Here is a 21,005-nt window from a genome sequence, read left to right on the forward strand (position 1 = left end):
CATCTTTCCATTCACTTATGGAAAAACTATCACAGACATATATCTTACCCAAGACATTAAATTATGAAACACTGATTTGATGCAATTCAACTACTTAAGTCTTCAAAATTATGCTGCAAAACTATGTTTTTCAAAAGATGCTAAATGTATCTCTAGGAAATATTCAGGCTTAAACAAATGTATACAATTATCGTACTTTTTATAATTACATCTATGACTGCAAATGGTCATGAGGGCATTTTTAGGGTGAGGGAACACTGGTCTGATTGAGATAATGGTTACACAGCTGTATTCAAGGATCAAATACTCTCAAACTGCAATGCCTTTATTAAAAAGAGGAGGGACTGTTAAGGATCCCTACCTCATAGCGTTGTGCTGGGGATTTAGTGGCAGAAGAGAGCACAGGTCCTGGGACAGAATAAGGGCTCCCTCAGTGAAGAAGGGAAGGGTGACCTGGAGCACTGCATGAGGAGGCAAGACTGGGAGCAAGGCCTGGAAGAATGAGTGAAGCCCACACCAAAAACAGATCAACAAAAGACCATGTGGTAGGTCAGACAAAAAGGTAAGTTGAAAAAACTGAGTACTTTTAGATAGAAAAAGAGAAAGTTTATGAGGAAACTTGACAGCTGACTTACAACATGCCACAAAAAAGAAGTAGACCTATTTCTTATTGCTCCAGAGGATTGAATAAAGCCGTCAAAGTATGTGGAAATGAGTGTGGTGTGGTGGGCAAGGGAGAAAGGCCAATGTTAGGTCCAAATATCGTGAGCTGTTCTAAGATGTCTTGGGAGGGGTAAGCCCCTCCTCTCCAGATCTGTTCCACCTGTGCCAGATGTGTGTGAAGGGTCTTGCATGAAATGAGCTAATGGACTAGATTTTCTCTTAGATTTTACCTACTTTTAAGATCCTATGATTTCCCCCCACCATCTCAGCGGTGCCGGGCCGGGGTCTGCAGCAGGGACCCTCGGTGCGCCGAGGCAGCGCGCGCGGGGTGGGCTTGGTCCTGAGAGGATGCGGCGCGGGTTCCCACCCGGCCTCCTCCAGGTCTCCGCCGCCGGTGACTGACGCAGTGGGCCGCGGCACAGTTTGGGGAAAATGATAACAGCTAAGCCAGGGAAAACGATCCAGGTATTACACGAATACGGCATGAAGACCAAGAACATCCCGGTTTATGAATGCGAACGATCCGGTGTGCAAATATGCGTGCCCACTTTCACCTTCAGAGTAACCGTGGGTGACATAACCTGCACAGGTGAAGGTACAAGTAAGAAGCTGGCAAAACATAAGGCTGCAGAAGCTGCCATAAACATTTTGAAAGCCAATGCAAGTATTTGCTTTGCAGTTCCTGATCCTTTAATGCCTGACCCTTCCAAGCAACCAAAGAACCAGCTTAATCCAATTGGCTCATTACAGGAATTGGCTATTCATCATGGTTGGAGACTTCCTGAATACACCCTTTCCCAGGAGGGAGGACCTGCCCATAAGAGGGAATACACCACAATTTGCAGGCTAGAGTCATTTATGGAAACTGGAAAGGGGACATCAAAAAAAAACAAGCCAAGAGAAATGCTGCTGAGAAATTTCTTGCCAAATTTAGTAATATTTCTCCAGAGAACCACATTTCTTTAACCAATGTAGTAGGACATTCTTTAGGATGTACTTGGCACTCCTTGAGGAATTCCCCTGGTGAAAAGATCAACTTACTGAAGAGAAGCCTCCTGAGTCTCCCAAATACAGATTACATCCAGCTGCTCAGTGACATTGCAAAGAACAAGGTTTTAATATCACATATTTGGACATAGAAGAACTGAGTGCCAATGGACACTATCAATGTCTGGCTGAACTGTCTACCAGTCCCATCACAGTCTGCCATGGCTCGGGCATCTCCTGTGGCAATGCACAAAGTGATGCAGCTCACAACGCTTTGCAGTATTTAAAAATAATAGCAGAAAGAAAGTAAACCTGGGGCAACTTGGGAAATCCTTCAGCAGTACACAGAAAGTTCCTCCCTCACCCCTCCCCAAGTAAAACATTTATTGTAATGTTTGAGTTTTTGTGCTGTTTCTAAATCTCTTCATAGGTTCCATCAACACTCCAGATTTAATTATCTCCTGGTAGTCATTATTCAGGTCTTTTTAATGGCTTCAACTTTGTATTGGTATATTGTATTTATAAACTTTGTACCATAAGGCAGAGTGTAGCACCCATTTTACAGTGCCATGCACATAGGAGGAAGAAACTGCATGTTTGACGATGATGATGATGACAGTGATGATGATGATGATGAAGTACAACAGTGCTAGTGACCATCTTTCTTACTGGTGCTTCAGCTCTTCTTTGCCTAGGGCTTCAGAAAGCGGATTGTAAGGAATCCCTTTGGAATAAGAGTGTCAAGGAACTGCACAAAGTCTTTATTGGATGTGATTGTTGAAATTCAGGGAACATTAGTCTGCTGTGTATTTGGACCTATGTAATAAAGAGCTGTTGTTAAAAAAAAAAATCCTATGATTTCAACTTCATGAAACTCCTTCAATTAAACATAATGCAACAAGTCCCAGTTTGTTATCTCCAGTCTGCAATGGATGTCCACTTTATCTTTTTTCACTTCCAGTTATTTAGCATTCCTTCATGATTTTCAGCAAATCTGTTTAAGCTGTTTTTATGACATGAACCAGATGAGCTTAAAGTGATCAGACCTGACTGATAACCACTAATTGCTTTTCTAAATAGGCCTGTGTTAGAAAAGTAATGATTTAAGATGTATTCTCATTACACTTTATATCTATACCATTCATTTTGCTTCCTACAGTGAAGAGATCCTTAAACTAGAAGTCAATTTGTTTCAAGTATTTATCCTGTTACATACTAGATGCTTGACTTTGATTGACAGAGGCATTTGATGCATAAGTTTTCTTTGTGTGGCCCATGGAGACCTAAGTCACCCCAAGAACTTCAGGAGTTCCACAAATCCTAAATAAAACTCATAATAACATTAAGTTGTCATTTGCATTTTTTCACCACCATATAGGCATTTGTTCTGATGGTAGCAAAGCAGTGTTGGGCACTGGCTTTGTAAAGGAATCAAGCTGTAAGTACCAAACTATACCAGTAGTCATGATATTCCTCAGTGTCATTCACTCAGAAAATAACTCAATTTCAGTTAAGATGTTCCTGGTAAATGCTATGATTTGGATATGGTTGAGTATCCCCCAAGTTTCTTGGGTTGGAATCTAAATCCCCAGTGTGATAACATGAAGAGGTGGTGCACAGTGGTTGTTTGGCATAGATGTTAAGACCCAGCTTGGGATGCCCACATCCCATACTGGATGACTGGATGGGAATCTTGGTTCCACTTCTGTATCCAGCTTCTTGCTAATGCACACCTGGGAGGCATTAGATGATGGCTCAAATACTTGTGTTCCAGCCATCAATGTCGAAGACCTAGATTGAGTTCTGGACCTCTGGCTTTGGCTTGATTCAGCCTCTGCTTTTGCAAGCACTCAGGGACATGAGTAAGTAGACAGAAGATCTCTCTATCTCTCTGCTTTTCAAATAAATGAAAATAAATAACTATTTTTTAAAGGGAGAGGTGGTGGGATCCATAATATATGGGGCTTAGTGAATGGTTATTAAGTCATTGGGGACATAGATCCCAGAGGTGTTTAGATAGTGGTCATGGGTCTGTGCTGAGAGATGTCAGTATAAAACAGGGAGGCTGGTCCCTCCTCTCCCCTCTCACTTCTTGTCTGACATGTGCTCCCCACCATGATGCCACCTCCCGTTAGGCTCTCATCAGAGGCTGAATCTATGGGGGGCTGCCTGATCTTGAACTTTCAACTTCCAAAATTATGAGCTAAATCAACCTCTTTTCTTGGGAAAGTACCCAACCCCAGGTATTTTGTGAAAGCAACAGAAAATAAACTAACACAAGGAAAAAGAAAAAATTATCAATTGTGGCCAATCTTGATCTTTGAGAACATGTCTTTGAAATTCTGTGTCATGAAATGAGACACAGGCATAAAACATTTCTGCAACCTACCAAACAATGATGACTATCCTGAGGGAAAGCCTTAGTGTGATCATTTTAGTTGTGAGCTAAATTAACCACTTTGGCCAAGGAATATAATTTTTACTTGAAAGAGTGGCTGACAGAAAGACTGGTTAATCAGATGAGTATTTGGCATTTTCTTAAACATTAATAACAACTGTTAGTTTAAGAATATAACTCATATTATTTGTTCCAATGATAAAATTTGAGCTTTCAAACAAAAATTAGGATTGGGGAAAATCCATGTATTTGTTTGATAGCTTTTGAATAATCTAAGACTCTGGGGCCAGTGTTGTGGTGTAGCAGTTAAAGCCACTGCCTGCAGTGTCAGCATCCTATATGGGTGCTGTTTCAAGACCTGGCTGCTCCACTTCTGATCCAGCTCTCTGCTATAGCCTGGGAAAGCAGTAGAAGATGGCCTGAGTACTTGGGCCCCTGTACCCATGTGGGAGACCCTGAAGAAGCTCCTGGCTCCTAGCTCCTGGCTTCAGATTGGCCCAACTCAGGCCGTTGCAGCCATCTGGGGAGTGAACCAGTGAATGGAAGATTCTCTGTCTCTGCTTCTGCCTCTGTGCCTCTGCCTCTCTGTAATTTTGCCTTCAAAATAAATAAGATCTTTTAAAAAATAGAATATGACTCATGATGAAACCAGTGTTGATATTAATGCCATTTTCCAATATTATAGAACAAATGTCAACATTCTAAAGATTTGCATAAATCAATGAACTAATATTTTACAAATAACCAAAGCATAATATGACAAAGTCATGCATAGACAAAAGGCACCCTCAAAATGCAAGATCAATGAATCCAACATACAACGAGCTCATTGATAGGATTTCAAATTGTAACTAACCTGAAGAAACTACCATTTACTGAGTTTTAGTGTAGTATCAAAGAAGAACATCTGCAATTATTTTTTTTATTTTTATTTTTGACAGGCAGAGTGGGCAGTGAGAGAGAGAGAGAGACAGAGAGAAAGGTCTTCCTTTTGCCGTTGGTTCACCCTCCAATGGCCACCGCGGCCAGCGAGCTGTGGCCAGCGCATCGTGCTGATCCGAAGCCAGGAGCCAGGTGCTTCTCCTGGTCTCCCATGCGGGTGCAGGGCCCAAGCACTTGGGCCATCCTCCACTGCACTCCCGGGCCATAGCAGAGAGCTGGACTGGAAGAGGGGCAACCGGGACAGACTCCGGCGCCCCGACCAGGACTAGAACCCGGTGTGCCGGCGCCGCAGGCGGAGGATTAGCCTGTTGAGCCACAGCACCGGCCATCTGCAGTTATCTTTAAAAAGATTACTAGAGGTGGGAGTTGTGGCACAGCAGGTTAAGTCACTGGACACCTACATCCCATATTGGAGTGCCTGATTCTAATCCCAGCCTACTCTGCTTCCAATCCAGCTTCCTGCTAATGTGCAGCCTGGGAGACAGGGGATGATGCTTCAAATACTTGATTTCTTGCCACCCATGTGGGAGACCCAGATGGAGTCCCAGATTCCTGGCTTCTGTCTGGCCTAGCCCAGGCTATTGCAGGCATTTAGGGAATGATCTCTTTCTTTCACTCTTTCAAATAAATAAGTAAACTTTTCTTAAAATCTTATTATTAAAATAACTTCTCCCAGAGCAGGTGTTTAGTCTAGCAGTTAAGGCGCCAGCATCCCACATCAAAGTGACTGGGATCAAGTCCTGGCTCAGGCTCCTGACTCCAGTTTACCAGTAATGCAGACCACAGGAGGCAGTAGTGATAGTGAAAGTAAATGGGCTCTTGCCTTCCTGTATTCCTGGTTCCAGGCTTTGGCACCAGCTCAACCCTGGCCAGTGAGGGAGGGAATTAGTGGATGGGAATTCTTTCTATTGATATCTATTTCTGTCTCTCTGTGAAAGAAAGAAAAAAAAAAAGGTGAGAGAGGAGAGGAGAGGAGAGGGGAGGGGAGGGGAGGGGAGGGGAGGGGAAGAAGGAAGGAAGGAAGGAAGGAAGGAAGGAAGGAAGGAAGGAAGGAAAATATTTATTTTTTCAACTATCTGTGAGATGAGATTTCTTCATAGACTTCAACCAAACACAATGCAATAGATGTAAGAATTGAACTGTATTCTATTATTAGGTATTAAAGAGATTAGTAAAACTATAAAATATCGGGGCCTGCACTGTGGTGTGGCAGGTAAAGCTGCCACCTGCAATACCAGCATCCCATATGGGCACTGATTCAAGTCCTGGCTGCTCTGCTCCCCATTCAGCTACTTGCTGATGTGCCCAGGAAAGCAGCATAACATGGCCCAAGTGCTTGGGCCCCTGAACCAACATGGAAGACCCAGATGAAGCTCCTGGCTTCTGTCCGGCCCAGCCCCAGCCATTGTTGTCATTTGGGAAGTGAACCAATGAATGGAAGATATCTCTCTCTCTCTCCTTTCCATAACTCTGCCTTTCAAGTAAATAAAATAAACTTTAATATACATATAAATGTTAATACCCCTCTAAATATTTACTTGGTAAATAGGTAATTTCCATAAAAATTGACTATTCATTTTAATATGTAATAGAATTATTGGTATTTTAAAATAAATGACTCAGGTCAACGTCTAATATAGTGAATAGTAATAGATATAACCCATGGAAACAAAAATTATTCAGAGTCTTCGATGTTTTTATAACAACTTTATTGAACTATATTTCACATATCATAAAATTCATCCATTTAAAGTGGATCATAGAGTTGGGCCGGCGCCACGGCTCACTAGGCTAATCCTCTGCCTGCAGCACCGGCACCCGGGATTCTAGTCCTGGTTGGGGCGCCGGATTCTGTCCCGGTTGCTCCTCTTCCAGTCCTGCTCTCTGCTGTGGCCCGGGAAGGCAGTGGGTGCTTGGGTCCTGCACCCGCATGGGAGACCAGGAGGAAGCACCTGGCTCCTGGCTTCAGATTGGTGCAGCATGCCGGCCATAGCGGCCATTTTTGGAGGTGAATCAATGGAAGGGAAGGGAAGGGGAGGGGAGGGGAGGGGAGGGGAGGGGAGGGGAGGGCAGGGGAGGGGAAGAGAAGTAAAGGGGAGGGGAGGGGAGGGGAGGGGAGGGGAGGGGAGGGGAGGGGAGGGAAAAGTTCTTCTATCTGCTGGGTCACTCAGCAAATGGCCTCAACCACCAGAGCTAGGCTGATCTGAAGCCAGGAACTTCTTCCTGGTCTCCTACACAGGTGCAAGGGCCCAAGGACTTGGGCCATCTTCTACTGCTTTCCCAGGCCATAGCAGAGAGCTGGATTGGAAGCTGAGCAGCCCAGCTTGAACCAGTGCCCTTATGGGATGCCTGCACTGCAGGCAAAGGCTTTACCTGCTATGCCACAGTGCTGGCCCACTCATTTTTCTTTTACCACTTGTGCTTTTGGGTTATATCTAAGAAACCATTACATGGTTCAGTCAAAAATGTTTTTTTAAAGATTTTTCTATTTATTTGAAAGTCAGAATTACACAGAGAGAGAGAGAGAAGAGGCAGGGAGAGAGAGGCCTCCCATCCACTGGTTCATTCCCCAGTTGGCCTCAACAGCCAGAGCTGTGCTGATCCGCAGCCAGAAGCCAGGAACTTCTTCTGGGTCTCCCATGTGGGTGCAGGGACCCAAGGACTTGGGCATCTTCTACTGCCCTCCCAGGCCATAGCAGAGAGCTGGATCAGAAGTGGAATAGCCAAGACATGAACCGGCGCCCAAATGGGATGCCAGCACTGCAGGTGGCAGCTTTACCCGCCACACCACAGTGCCAGCCCCAGTCACAAATATTTACACTTATTCTTCTAAGACTTTTATAGTTGTAACTCATACATTTAGGTCTTTGATTCATTTTTATTTCATTTTTCATAGGACATCAAGTAACTCAATAATTTTAAGCATATAAAAGGGAGCTAAATGTTTGAGAATCACTGATTTAACCTCTCTGAATCTCAGTTTCCCCATCGTTAAAATTGTGACTACATTTGACTTACCACCTCAGAAGGCAGCTACGAAGTCAAAAGAGGTGATATAAATGATTGGACAGGATAAATTAAAGTACCACTCAAATGTAAGTTATCTTTACTGCCAAAATCATCTCCTGCCTACACTTTGTCTGTTAATCGAATGTAAGATCTGTGAGTTCCTCTTGTTCTCTTACTGTCACAGAAACTTTGTCATGATTGATTACATAGCAGATCCTCCTAAACATGTAATGGTGAACAGGTTTATACAGCATGAATAATCTTGCCTATGTTCTCAGCAAGGTAGAATTTACATTTTTGGCAGTCACTGCCTAGCCACTTCCTCTTGTCAATTAATTTTAAGCTTGGAGTTAAGCAATATTCTTAGCCTTTTTCACTTCAAGTATTAAAATGTCTTCCCTATTCTATGCTTGTAAAACAATTTGACCATGAACATGAATTTTGTAAAGCTATCCCTGGGTGTGGGCATTTGGCTTAGTGGTTAAGACTTGTTAAGACATCTGCGTCCTGTATCAGAATACGTGGGTTTGATTTCCATCTCTAACTCCTGATTACAGCTTCCTGCCAATGCAGACCCTGGAAGGCAGCAGGTAGTGGCTCAAGTAGTTGGGTCCCTGCCACCCACATGGAGACTTAAATTGATTTCCCAGCTACCATCTTCCGTCTGGCTCAATCTTAGCCATAGTGGGGCATTTGGGGAATGATCCAGCAGATATAAGATCTGTCTGTCTCTTTCCCTATCAAATAACAATTAAAACCACTGGTAAGTTTCATTTATGTATTTATTTATATTTACTTAAAAGCCTGAGAGAGACAGAGAGGGATTTTCCAGTGCCCACAACAGCCAGGGCTGGCCAGTGTACGCATCAGCATGAAGCTGGAATTGGAAGCAGAGCCAGGACTGGAACTCAGGCACTACCATGTGGCATGTGGGTGTCCCTATTGAGGTATTAATTGCTGTTATCAAAGCCTGCCTCAATTTCACTTATTTATTAAGCCTACCTCTGGAACCTGTTTAAGAGTCTTTTGAATCCCAATTATTTCTTCCAAGTAATTAAATATCTCTTCTAGTTTTGTTTGATTCAAAATTGAATAAACATGCCTTTTCCACTACAGATAAGGAGTATGACTAAGTCAGAGGCAAGGCCAGAGTGAAATGTTTTGTTTTGATCTCATCTAAAATAAGACACCGTGCTCCCTCGAATACTGAGCTGTGAGTGGAGGAGCCCACCTGGTCTACCAGGGTCATCTCAACTTTGTCCTTATTTATGTCATAGATCGGCCTTAGAATCAGCCAGTAGAATAAGCAGAGAAGAAAAATGGAAATACTGTAGAATTTTGTAGGGAAAGACAGAATGCTCTGTCAAAAAAACAAACAAAAGGAAAAACCAACCCATGGCCTTTTCCCAGTGAAGGCAACAAAGAGAGGTGAAAGGTTCACAGAAGATTTCTGTAAACTAAATGTTAAAGTGTGAACTCCTCCAAGGGCAGTTGGACCCCAAGGCCTCTAAGGGAGGAAACAAGAAGAAGGAGTAGAAAGTGTTTTTAAAATCAAGAGTTTTGGAATGTTTGGGAGAGGAAATATATTAAAATAAATCAGCCCAGTTTTCATATTTGGAACCTTAGTAGAAAAACTTTCAATTGCCCAGGAAGAAATCATCTACAGTCCTGGCAGAGCAGATCTCACACTCATCCAGCAGCTCCCTTTCCTCACTTATCAGTCCCCTCCAGCACTGTGGTGGGTAGGGACAGGTGGGCGGGGAAGGCTGGTGAGATATGAAGACAGTGCTGTCCCCACCTAAAGATGGGGGTTGGGGAGGGTCCCAGTAGGCTCTGTTCACTTGAATATCTTCATGGCTTCTGTGTATTTTATTTTTATTCTGTGCCTAAGTTATACTTGTACACAATTTATAGTTAAGTAGTTTTATAAGGCATGTTTTGAGAACAGCAGTGCCCCATCCTCCTCACCCTTTTCTGCCCCTCAGAGGTAACCACTTCCTTCTGTTTTTAGGTGACTCTGGCATTTCTCTCTGTATCTCTAAACAACATGACTGTATGCCTACTTACTGATTTCAGTTCTTTAATATGTATTTATTTCTTCCCATCATGGAAGGTAAGAATTTCATCTTTTTCATGACTACCACCACCTCTGCTGCCACTGCATCCTCATTCATACACATGGGCACCTGTGTGTCCTCTCAGTACAGCTGTGTTGTAGTCTTGATTGTATCAGTAGTCACTGTTTACATTACAGTGACTCTGTAAATACTGTGCACACATGAGCCATGTCACATATCCACGATTTCTCTCTTGCATATCTTTCCCCCTCATTCTGGATTCAATAATGGTCTTTTATTTTCTTCACATTTTCTATATACTTATCATTAATTCAGCTGAACCTCACCAACAGTGGTTTCCATCTTTTCTCAATATATTTGGTCTCATCCGGTAGTGTAACAACTTCTTTTTCTTGACCTGGACTTTGTAAACCTGCTTGCGAGGCTCGTGGCCTGGGGATTCTCTTCAGCATCATTCTACAGGTTTTACTTTCATCTACCCTTTGATGGACTCCTTATTTCTGGATCATCTGTGTACCTTGTGGTTTACTCCCTTGTTCTGGAGAATCTCATTCACTATTTGTTTCCTGAATAAAGAATATATTTAAGATATTTTCTTTGTCCTCAGCTTTCCAAAGTTTCATGATCCAATTTGGTGGTACCCTGGTATGGCAATATTTCCTTGAATTATCAAGGACATTTGGTATACCCTTCCAATCTAGAAATGTTTGCTCTGCAGTGCAGAGAACTTTGAGTAATTAAATAATTTCTTCACTCTCCTTTGTTTCTTTGTCTCTTTCTTTCTGGCATAAATACTTGGCTTCAATCTTGCAGGCCTTTATCAATGTTTTAAAAAAACAGCTGGAAAAATCCATTAGCTAGAGTATAAATACCTACTAAAAGTCTCTGGGATAATGCTAGCAAGGCTGATCCCTTCCTGTCATTCTAACAACTGACAAGTAGTAGTTTAAACTCCAAGAACTTTCATTTTCCTGACTGATACAAATTACAAAGACATGTTAAAACACACAGTATGCTAGTATTCTAATTTAAAACCTCCAAGTTGAACTGCCTTACCTTTACTTCTTATTCCTAGACTTGAAATATATTAAGTTCAATTTGTCTTTCCCACTGGTCTAATGTGTGAGTATACATGGGTGATGAATAGACAGACTCTAACTACCATTCAGTTCAGTAGCTTGAGAGATTCAGACCAAGGGGTTCTTGCCCACTTTGCCTCATCACCACCATTCTGATATGGGTCAGGGGATCAGAGGAAAGTGTAATCCTGGGACCTTCCATGTTTCTGATCTTATTTTTGTGTAATTTGTAAATAATACAAAAAAAGTCCTTTAAACAGAAATCTCTGGGACATTTATATTTTATATATACACATATTATACATATCTATATGCATGAACTCTATATTTCATTTTTTTCCTAAAGCGAACTTGAATTTTCTTAGACATTTTATTAGCCAGATTAAGACAGGTGGATGAGTGAACAGAAACATGAAGATATAACAATAATGTGGTTTGAGTTTCAGTAGTTATTTTAACAGTTTTTTAACCAGAAATTTTGACCTAGAACCTCAAATACAATAATGTAAGCTATAAGTTTATATATTTTCCAGATTATATATTTTAGCACAGATCTAGTGCTAAAAACATATGCTTTCTGGGGCCGGCGCTGTGGCGCAGTGGGTTAAAGCCCTGATCTGAAGCACCGGCATCCCATATGGGTGCTGGTTCTAGTCCCAGCTACTCCTCTTCCAATCGAGCTCTCTGCTATGGCCTGGGATAGCAGTGGAAGATGGCCCAAATCCTTGGGCCCCTGCACCCACATGGGAGACCCGGAAGAAGCACATGGCTCCTGGCTTCGGATTGGTGCAGCTCTGGCCGTTGCGACCATCTGGGGAGTGAACCAGTAGACAGAAGACCTCTCTCTGTGTCTCTACCTCTCTCTGTAACTCTTTCAAATAAATAAATCTTTCAAATAAATAAATCTTTAAAAAAGGTATGCTTTCGGCCAGTGCCGCGGCTCAATAGGCTAATCCTCCGCTTGCAGCGCCGGCACCAGATTCTGTCCCGGTCACTCCTCTTCCTGTCCAGCTCTCTGCTGTGGCTCGGGAGTGCAGTGGAGGATGGCCCAAGTGCTTGGGCCCTGCACCCACATGGGAGACCAGGAGAAGCACCTGGCTCCTGGCTTCAGATCAGCGGCAGTGTGCCGGCCACAGCAGCCATTTGGGGGGTGAACCAATGGAAAAGGAAGACCTTTCTCTCTGTCTCTCTCTCTCACTGCCCACTCTGCCTGTCAAAAAAAAAAAAAAAAGTATGCTTTCATCAGTTAAACAGCCCTTTAAAGAAAAGATTTATTTATTTGAAACTCAGAGTTACAGAGAGACAGGTAGAGACAGAGAGAGAAAGAGATCTTCCATCCACTGGTTCACTTCCCAAGTGGCCACAACGGCCAGGACTGAACCAGACTGAAGCCTGGAGCTGGGCGTTTCATCCGGGTCTCCCATGTCGGGGGCAGGAGCCCAAGTACTTGGGCCATCCTCTGCTACCTTTCCCAGGCTATTAGTAGGAACCTGTATTGGAAGTGGAGCAGTCAGGACATGAATTGGCACCCATATGGGATGCCAGCATCACAGGCAGCGGCTTTACTCACTATGCCACATGCCATCACCAAATAGAGCTTTCTGAAAGACAGAATCACAACTATAATTTATAGTAGCTTAATTGCACTTAATTGATTTATTTGATCTACATTTATAAAATGTCTCCAAAGATATATAAGACATAGTCCTTGCCCTTAAACAACAAATGTCTTGTAGGATGGTCAGAGAACTGTCAGGCACAAAGGGAAAAATCTCTTCTTCCCTGTATTTATTGCCCAGAGCTTCTAATGAAGATCTCACAGGACAGCCTATTCTGACTTCTCTCTTTGGGGGTCCTTAGTGATACAAGAGGGACCTTGGAGAGGTGGGATTAAGTGTGTGGGCCCGGGTTAACTCCACGCTCTAGCATTTCTTTCTGGCAGAGTATGCTAAAACATTCTTTGCCTTCTCTTTGATTCATTTTCTTATCTATGAAATGAAGAGAACTGGCACATTCCTCATAGGTTTGTGTTAAAGATTAGGTGAAACAAGACATGTGCAGAAAGTACAGAACAGTGCCTGGCACAAACTAAGCACTCAATGAGTATAAGGAATTATTGAGTTGCAACTGCAGAATCATGTTATTTATTTTATACTGTGTTACAAGCGTATTTCTCTTAGGAATGTTAAATAGAAGGTTTTTTTTTTTAATCAAGAATGTTTTATAGAGGAAGTACATTTGAGAAAAATTTAAAGGCTGGAAATAAGATATCCCACAATAAGGAATAACATAACAAGTGGCCAGCAGGAAAACTGGACAAAGTGACTGATGAGAGGATTTTATAAGAACAGATGAAAGAGAAAAGGGTTATTAAGAGATGACTGATAAAAAAAAGAACTGACACTTTTAGAAAAGAACCTAAACTTTCTGACAAGAAACCTATCAGGTTATTAAGGATATAAAGGAAGAATGTATCAGAGAAGTATAGGGGATAAAAGGATCCCACTTCACATCTAGTGATAGCACTAACACCTGTGTGGTTGTGCCCCATTGCTTGTATGGCGCCATTTCCAGCTCACTTGATGTTTGTGTTTATCTCTTCTGTTTAACAGTCTGCAAGATTTCTTTAATTCTCAAACATTATCTCTACTTTTTAGCATGTCATTGCTACTGTGTTATAACAAGGTCTCCTTTAAAAAATGTTTTATGTGCTATTTAAGATATGTACAATATATTAAAATATATGTATTATATATATGTATGTAATATATGTACAATATATTAAAAATAATACAACTGAGGCTGGCGCTGTGGCATAGTGGGTAAGGCTGCTGCCTGCAGTGCCGGCATTCCATATGGGCGCCGGTTCAAGTCTCTGCTGCTCCACTTCAGATCCAGCTCTCTTACTGTGGCCTGGGAAAGCAGTAGAAGATGGCCCACGTGCTTGGGCTCCTGCACTGCATGGAAGACCCAGAAGTTCCTGGCTCCTGGCTTCAGATTAGCTCAGCTCCAGCTGTTGCAGCCATCTAGGGTGTGAACCAATAGATGGAAGACCTCTCTCTCTCTCTGCCTCTGCCTCTCTGTAACTCTGCCTTTCAAATAAATAAATAAATCTTAAAATTAAAAAAAAATCCTGCTCAATGTTAGGAAAATAAAGAGGAAAGGACATGACAACTCACAATGTAAGTGTTACCATGAGCATATGTAAAAGCAGGGCACACTACCTCCATTTGGAGCACAGGGACGGGGTGGAGAGGAGAGGGTCAGGGAAGATTTCACAGAGGAGGAAGCTGGCCAATGGTCCCACCCATGCAGTTAGCTCTGCCTCCAAGATCCTTTCCTCTCATCCTGTTCATTCATGGCCAGCTCTAAAGCTAGCACCCCACATAATGCCCAAATCACTCCAGAAAGTACTTTGTGCTTTTTCTCACAGACTGAAATTAATTGTCTCCAACTGTAAATATTTGTGCATCTTACTTCCCACACTAAATTATAAACTCATTAATGGATGGTGCTATCCTTGTATGTATATCTTTGTATCTCCACATACCCTGAATACTGCCCACACCCAGAGTATACCCAGCGTTCACTCTAATCTGAATGAAAGACTAAAACAAAGAAGTGGGGGCTGCCTCACTGGCTAGGTGCTTGACCCTTCAAACTTTTTTTTTATTTAATAAAGGTTTATTTTTTCAAATGTACAATTTGCTGGACCTGTTCATGAATCCTCACCAGTAGCTGAGGCAGCTCCACCCATGGTATTTCTGGCATAAATTACTTGAGCTCCGTGTTTTGGAACCAGTTTGGAAAGTCCTCTGTTCAGAAGCTTCTGAAGGGCTGCCCTAGCCAGGGAGCCAGGAATATTCAAACTCTCAGACTACAGCAGAGTTATAAGGTTAGAGTCAGGAACTTCCTTATAGAGTTTGTCATAAGTAGCTTTGTCAAACAAAATGAAGCTAATTGACCTTGTAGCAGCCTTTCCCTTTAGACTACTTGTTCTTTTTGGCCTTGCCTCCAGATTTGTTCACAGGGTCTTTATCTTCCTTGGCAACTTCTCAGTGACTTGCTCCTTGTTATCCTTGGGTGGCATTGTGAAGCTCAGAGTGCAGTGATGGCCACTATGGCCTTGCAAGATGTCCCAAATATTTTAAATAATTGCTAAATTGGGCACCTGCTTACTAACAGGAAGAATTAAAAGCCTCTTTAAAATCATCTCCCCTGTTCTCTTGAGACAACATGATATGTAACATTTTTTAAATCTGGCCAATCTAGAAAGTTCATTCTAGTAGTCTCTATTTTTAATAAATTCTATTCTCTTATTTCAAAATTTCTTCCTACCAACAGTGCATAAGAATTTCCCTTTTCCCTATCCTTGCCAGGATTTCTTTCTTTCTTCCTTCCTTCCCTACTACCTTCCTTCCTTCTTTTTTTTTTTTTTTTTTTTTTTGACAGAGTTCGACAGTGAGAGAGAGAGAGACAGAGAGAAAGGTCTTCCTTTTCCGTTGGTTCACCCCCCAAATGGCTGCTATAGCTGGAAGTACGCTGATCCGAAGCCAGGAGCCAGGTGTTTCCTCCTGGTCTCCCATGCGGGTGCAGGGGCCCAAGCACTTGGGCCATCCTCCACTGCCTTCCCGGGCCACAGCAGAGAGCTGGGCTGGAAGAGGAGCAACTGGGACTAGAACCCGGCGCCTATATGGGATGCTGGCGCCACAGGCGGAGGATTAACCAAGTGAGCCACAGCGCCGGCCCCACTTTCTTTCTTTTTGATAATAACCATTCTAACTGGGATGAAATGATATACTACTGTGGTTTTGATTTGCATTTCTCCAATGACTAGTGATACTAAGCATTTTTCATCAATTTGTTGGCTATTTGATTTCTTTTGTTGAGAAGTATCTATTTACATAATTTGCCCATTTTAAAATTGAATTACTTGGATATCTATCATTAACTATATATCTTTATGTTTTTAACATGAGGACATCATGTTAAGTGACATAAGTCAGACCCAAGAGTGAGTGGCCTAGACACAGGCTGAGGTCCTCATGTCCCACACTGGAATAACTGGGGTCAGCACCTGGCTCTGGCTCCTAACTCCAGCTTCCTGATAGTTCCTGCCTCCCCTGGGAGGCAGCAGTGATGATCTCAGCAGTTAGGTCCCTGCCACCCACATGAATGGTTTGGATTGTGTTCTTGGCTCCCCGCTTCCCCCCAGGCTGTTGTGAGTATTGGGGAATGAACAAGAGGTCAATGGGAGACTCAAAAACAAATAATATGTCAGACACAGAAAGACAAATACCACATGTTCTCTCTCTGATATGTAGAAAACTCATTCTGAATGTAGAATAGTGATTAATACTGACTGAGAACAGTGGGAGTGGGATGCAAACAGAAGGAGGTTGGAAAATGGGTACCAAAACACAGAAAGAAGGAATGAGTTCTAGCATTCTACAGCAGATAAGTTATTATCTTTCACAAAAACCTATTACCTACTTTATGAGTAAATATGAGAGGAGTTCAAGGGCTCCAAACATAAAGTAATAAGATGGAAACATTCATTACCCTACTTGATTAGTACAGATTATATACATTTAATGAAATATCATGCTATAGTCAATAAATATGTACAATTATTAAGTGTCAATAAAAACTGACACATGCTATGGTGCAGTGGGTTAAGCCACACCTCTGTTGGAGTCTGCCTGTTTCCAACCCAGCTTCCTGCTAATGCACAGGAGGCAACAGGTAATGGCCCAAGTACTTGCGTTCCTGCTACCCTACCTGGCTCCTGGCTTTGGCCTGATCTGGCCCTGGCTTTGACAGGCATTTAGGGAGTGAACTAGTAGATAGATCTCTCCCATCTCCCTCCCCCAACTGAGGCCGGGCCAGTGGGGCTGGGAGTCTGTGGGCCCCTTCAGATGTAGGTAGAATGTCCTTCACAAGCAGGCTGCCAGCTGTGGCTGGAAAGCCTGTCTCCAGGCCAACTGGCATCTCCCCCACCACTAGCTTCTTGTGCTGCATGTGTGACTGTGTGCTGCCTTAAATCACACCTTCAAGTTAATTGCAATCTTCTACCCAGAGCTAGCAGAGGAGGGGGCTGGGCCCTTAAGGAGACAGTCTCCAGGAGACCGCCCCACCCCATCTCCTTGAGCCCCAAGCCAATCAACATATCTATGTGAAACCCCTGTCCAATAGGTGACCCCACAAAATGAACCAATGAAAAAAATAGTAATGCCTTAAAATCCCGGGAGACTTCCTCAAAGCCAGTGTCCCACTCAGGCACTCTGCGTGGTCTCCTCTCTGACCAGACGCCTTCTCTATCACTTGCCAATCAAATAAAAGTTTCTGCCTCTTTGCAAATTGTTTCCCCGCTTTTTATTTTTTATTTCTATACTTAACTGAGGAAAAGAACCCATAAGACTCGCTCCAGCAACCACCTTCCCCTCTGTGACTGGTAACAACTCTGCCCCCACTCCCCCTTTTTTTTTTTTGACAGGCAAAGTTAGACAGAGAGAGAGAGAGAGAGAGAGAGAGAGAGAGAGAGAGAGAGGCAGAGAAAGGTCTTCCTTACATTGGTTCACCCCCCATATGGCCGCTATGGCTGGCGTGCTGCGCCGATCCGAAGCCAGGAGCTAGGTGCTTCCTCCTGATCTCCCATGCAGGTGCAGGGCCCAAGCACTTGGGCTATCCTCCACTGCACTCCCGGGCCACAGCAGAGAACTGGACTGGGAGAGGAGCAACCAGGACAGAACCGGCGCCCCGACCGGGACTAGAACCTGGGGTGCTGGCGCCGCAGGCGCAGGATTAGCCAAGTGAGCTGCAGCACCGACTCAACCCTGCCTTTTTAATCATAGTAGTAATACTAAAAAATCTGACATGGAGATAACAATAGATTTTGATCTGCATACTGATTTCTTAGGTGTACACTGAAGATTTATGCAGTATACTATATGTGTAGGACACAAAGCATTTTTAAAAAGTTCATGGATAATGCATATTAGAAAAAAAAACTGCTTGCATTTCAAGTTTTTGAACCAAAATAAATTTATACTTTAATTCTATTTTTTACAAACTTCTTGAGGTTTCCTGGTATGTTATAAATCAATAAGTATATTTTCACTTTTCAAAAAAGACTTATTTATTCGAAAGGCAGAATTACAGGGGTGGTGGGGGGAAGACAGGGAGAAAGATCTTCTATCTGCTGGTTCACTCCCCAAAAGGCCACAACGGCCAGGACTGGACCAGGATGGAACCAGGAGCCAGGAGCTTTTTCAGGGTCTCCCACATGGGTAAAAAGGCCCAAGCACTTGGGCCATCTTCCACTGCTTTCCCACGCACATTAGCAGGATTGGATCACATTACCTGGATTGGAAGTAGAACAACTAGAACTCAAACCAGCACCCATAAGGAATGCTGGAATGTTAAGCAGCGGCTCTACCTGCTATGCCACAACGCTGGCCTCCAATACATATATTTTCTTTTTTTAAAAAAATTATTTATTTATTTATTTGAAAGTCAGAGTTACACAAAGAGAGAGGCAGAGAGAGGTCCTCCATCCGTTGGTTCACTCCCCAGTTGGCTACAACGGCCAGAGCTGCGCTGATCCGAAGCCAGGAGCTCCTTCCAGGTTTCCCACGCGCATGCAGGGGCCCAAGGACTTGGGCCATCCTCTACTGCTTTCCCAGGCATAGCCGAGAGCTGGATAGGAAGTGAAGCAGCTGGGTCTCGAACTGGCGCCCATATGGGATGCCGGTGCTTCAGGCCTGCTGTGCCACAGCGCTGGCCCAATAAGTATATTTTCAATTTAAAATATCTTGCCAAAATTAATTCATGATCACTATATTCATTAGTAGAATGAAAAATACTGCATAGGTGATAAGGAAAAAATATTGATAAGGAAATAAGGTAGGAAGCAATTCAGCTGCTGACTTCCATGTTCTCTATATAATGAATCTTCCTCTTTTCAATAGTAGAGGGTAATAAACTGATACTTGCTTTTGAGATTTTTAACATGCAATTAGTAAGTTAAAATCTTAGGTTTTAGCAATAGAAATCAAGTTACTTATAATCAGAATTACAGGAAAAAGTCAGTCTTTACATAGACACTGGGCATGCCACTGAGAGCACAGAAAACTTGTACCGGGAATTAGTGGCGGAATAAGGCAGAGACGATTCACTTAATACTCAGTGGGTAATTATTAATGCCTCCTACATGTCAGACAATTTTCCAGACTATGTGCTCATACCATATGGAAACAGGGAGTTGGATTCTGCTCTGGGGATCTGTATGAAGTATATACTAATTCTCACAGACCTGTATGGATAGTGGGTTTTTTTTTTTTTTTAAGATTTATTTATTTACACAGAGTTACACAGAGAGAGAAGGAGGCAGAGAGAGAGAGGGAGATGTCTTCCATCCGCTGGTTCACTCCCCAATTGGCTGCAATAGCCAGAGCTGAGCTGATCTGAAGCCAGGAGCTTCTTCTAGGTCTCCCATGTGGGTGCAGGAGTCCAAGGCCTTGGGCCATTTTCTACTGTTTCTTTTTTCAGGCTATAGCAGACAGCTGGATCAGAAGTGGAGCAGCTGGACTGGAACTGGCACCCATGTGGGATGCTGGCACTGCAGGCAGCAGCTTTATCCACTACGCCACAGTGCTGGCCCTGGGACAGTATTTTTCAAAAATAGCTTTTTATGCATATCTACTTAAAATATCAAGAGATAAAATCAGCTATAAAACTTGGGTAAAAAATTTCCATACTGTTTTATAAAGTCTCTGTATTAGAAACTAACCTGTAATCTTCCCAGATTTACAGCTGGCAGAGTGCAGCAGATACCCAAGACACCCCTGGGAATCTTTGCTGCCCTGAGTCACAAACCTGCAGAAACTGAGTTGGAATCAAACTCTACTCACAGGTCCACCACAGGAATCCTATCAAAGAACTGCAATGGGAAGTAGGAATCTTTTATTATGGAAGAAAAGAGGAAGATATGGTTACATGTCACACCACAATCAATATCTGGCTCTGTGATGGACCATACATATAATGGCGGGCCCATAAGATTATGATGGAACTAAAAAATTCCTATGTCCTACAATGTGTGTGTGTGTGTGTTTAAGAAAACTCAATTAATTTGAGGAGCTAAGCAGAGAGGGAAAGAGAAAGAAAGCAAGCTGCCATCTACTGGCTTACTCCCTAAACACCTACAATGGCTTGGGCTGTGGGGTTAGGCCAGGCCACTCAGGCCTAAACTACAAGCCAGGAATTCAATCCAGGTCTTCCACGTGCATGGCAGGGACCTAATTACTTGAGTCTTCACTGCTGCCTCCCTAGGTCTTTGTCAGCAGGCCACTGGAGTCAGGATCAAAGCCAGGTATTATAATGTGGGATGTGGGTGTCTTAAGCTCTAGGTTAAATAACCACTCCCGTGGGTCTGTGTTTTAAGTGTTATAAGAAAAGAATAAAAAAATTAAACAGTTATAAAATTTAAAAAAGCAAAGCAAATTACAAAACTTTAAATAAATTTAGTGCGACCTAACTGTACAGTGTTTACAAAGTCTACAGTGATGGAGAGTAACATCCTGGGCCCGCACACTCACTCGCCACTCATTCACTGATTCACGCACAGAAAGCTCTAGTCCTGTAAGCTCCATTCACATACAGGTTACCATTTTTATCTTTATGCTGTAATTCTATAGTACTTTTACTATACTTAGTTCTATTTAGATATGAAGCTACAGCACCTACAATGTCCAGACAGTAACATGCGGTAAGGTTTTCTAACCCAGGAGCAAAAGGCTGGAGAATAGATCTTGGGGGTGTAGTAGGCTTGGGTAAGTACTAGAAAGG

The 21,005-nt window shown here is 42.8% G+C and overlaps 1 pseudogene; it reads left to right on the top strand.

Annotated features, from left to right (window-relative positions):
• The first annotated feature begins 1,089 nt into the window (after nt 1-1,089).
• On the top strand, nt 1,090-2,478 carry LOC133775859 (interferon-inducible double-stranded RNA-dependent protein kinase activator A-like; annotated as a pseudogene).
• The last annotated feature ends 18,527 nt before the right edge of the window (nt 2,479-21,005 follow it).

Source organism: Lepus europaeus, chromosome 17, assembly GCF_033115175.1.
Source record: "Lepus europaeus isolate LE1 chromosome 17, mLepTim1.pri, whole genome shotgun sequence".
Taxonomy (NCBI): domain Eukaryota; kingdom Metazoa; phylum Chordata; class Mammalia; order Lagomorpha; family Leporidae; genus Lepus; species Lepus europaeus.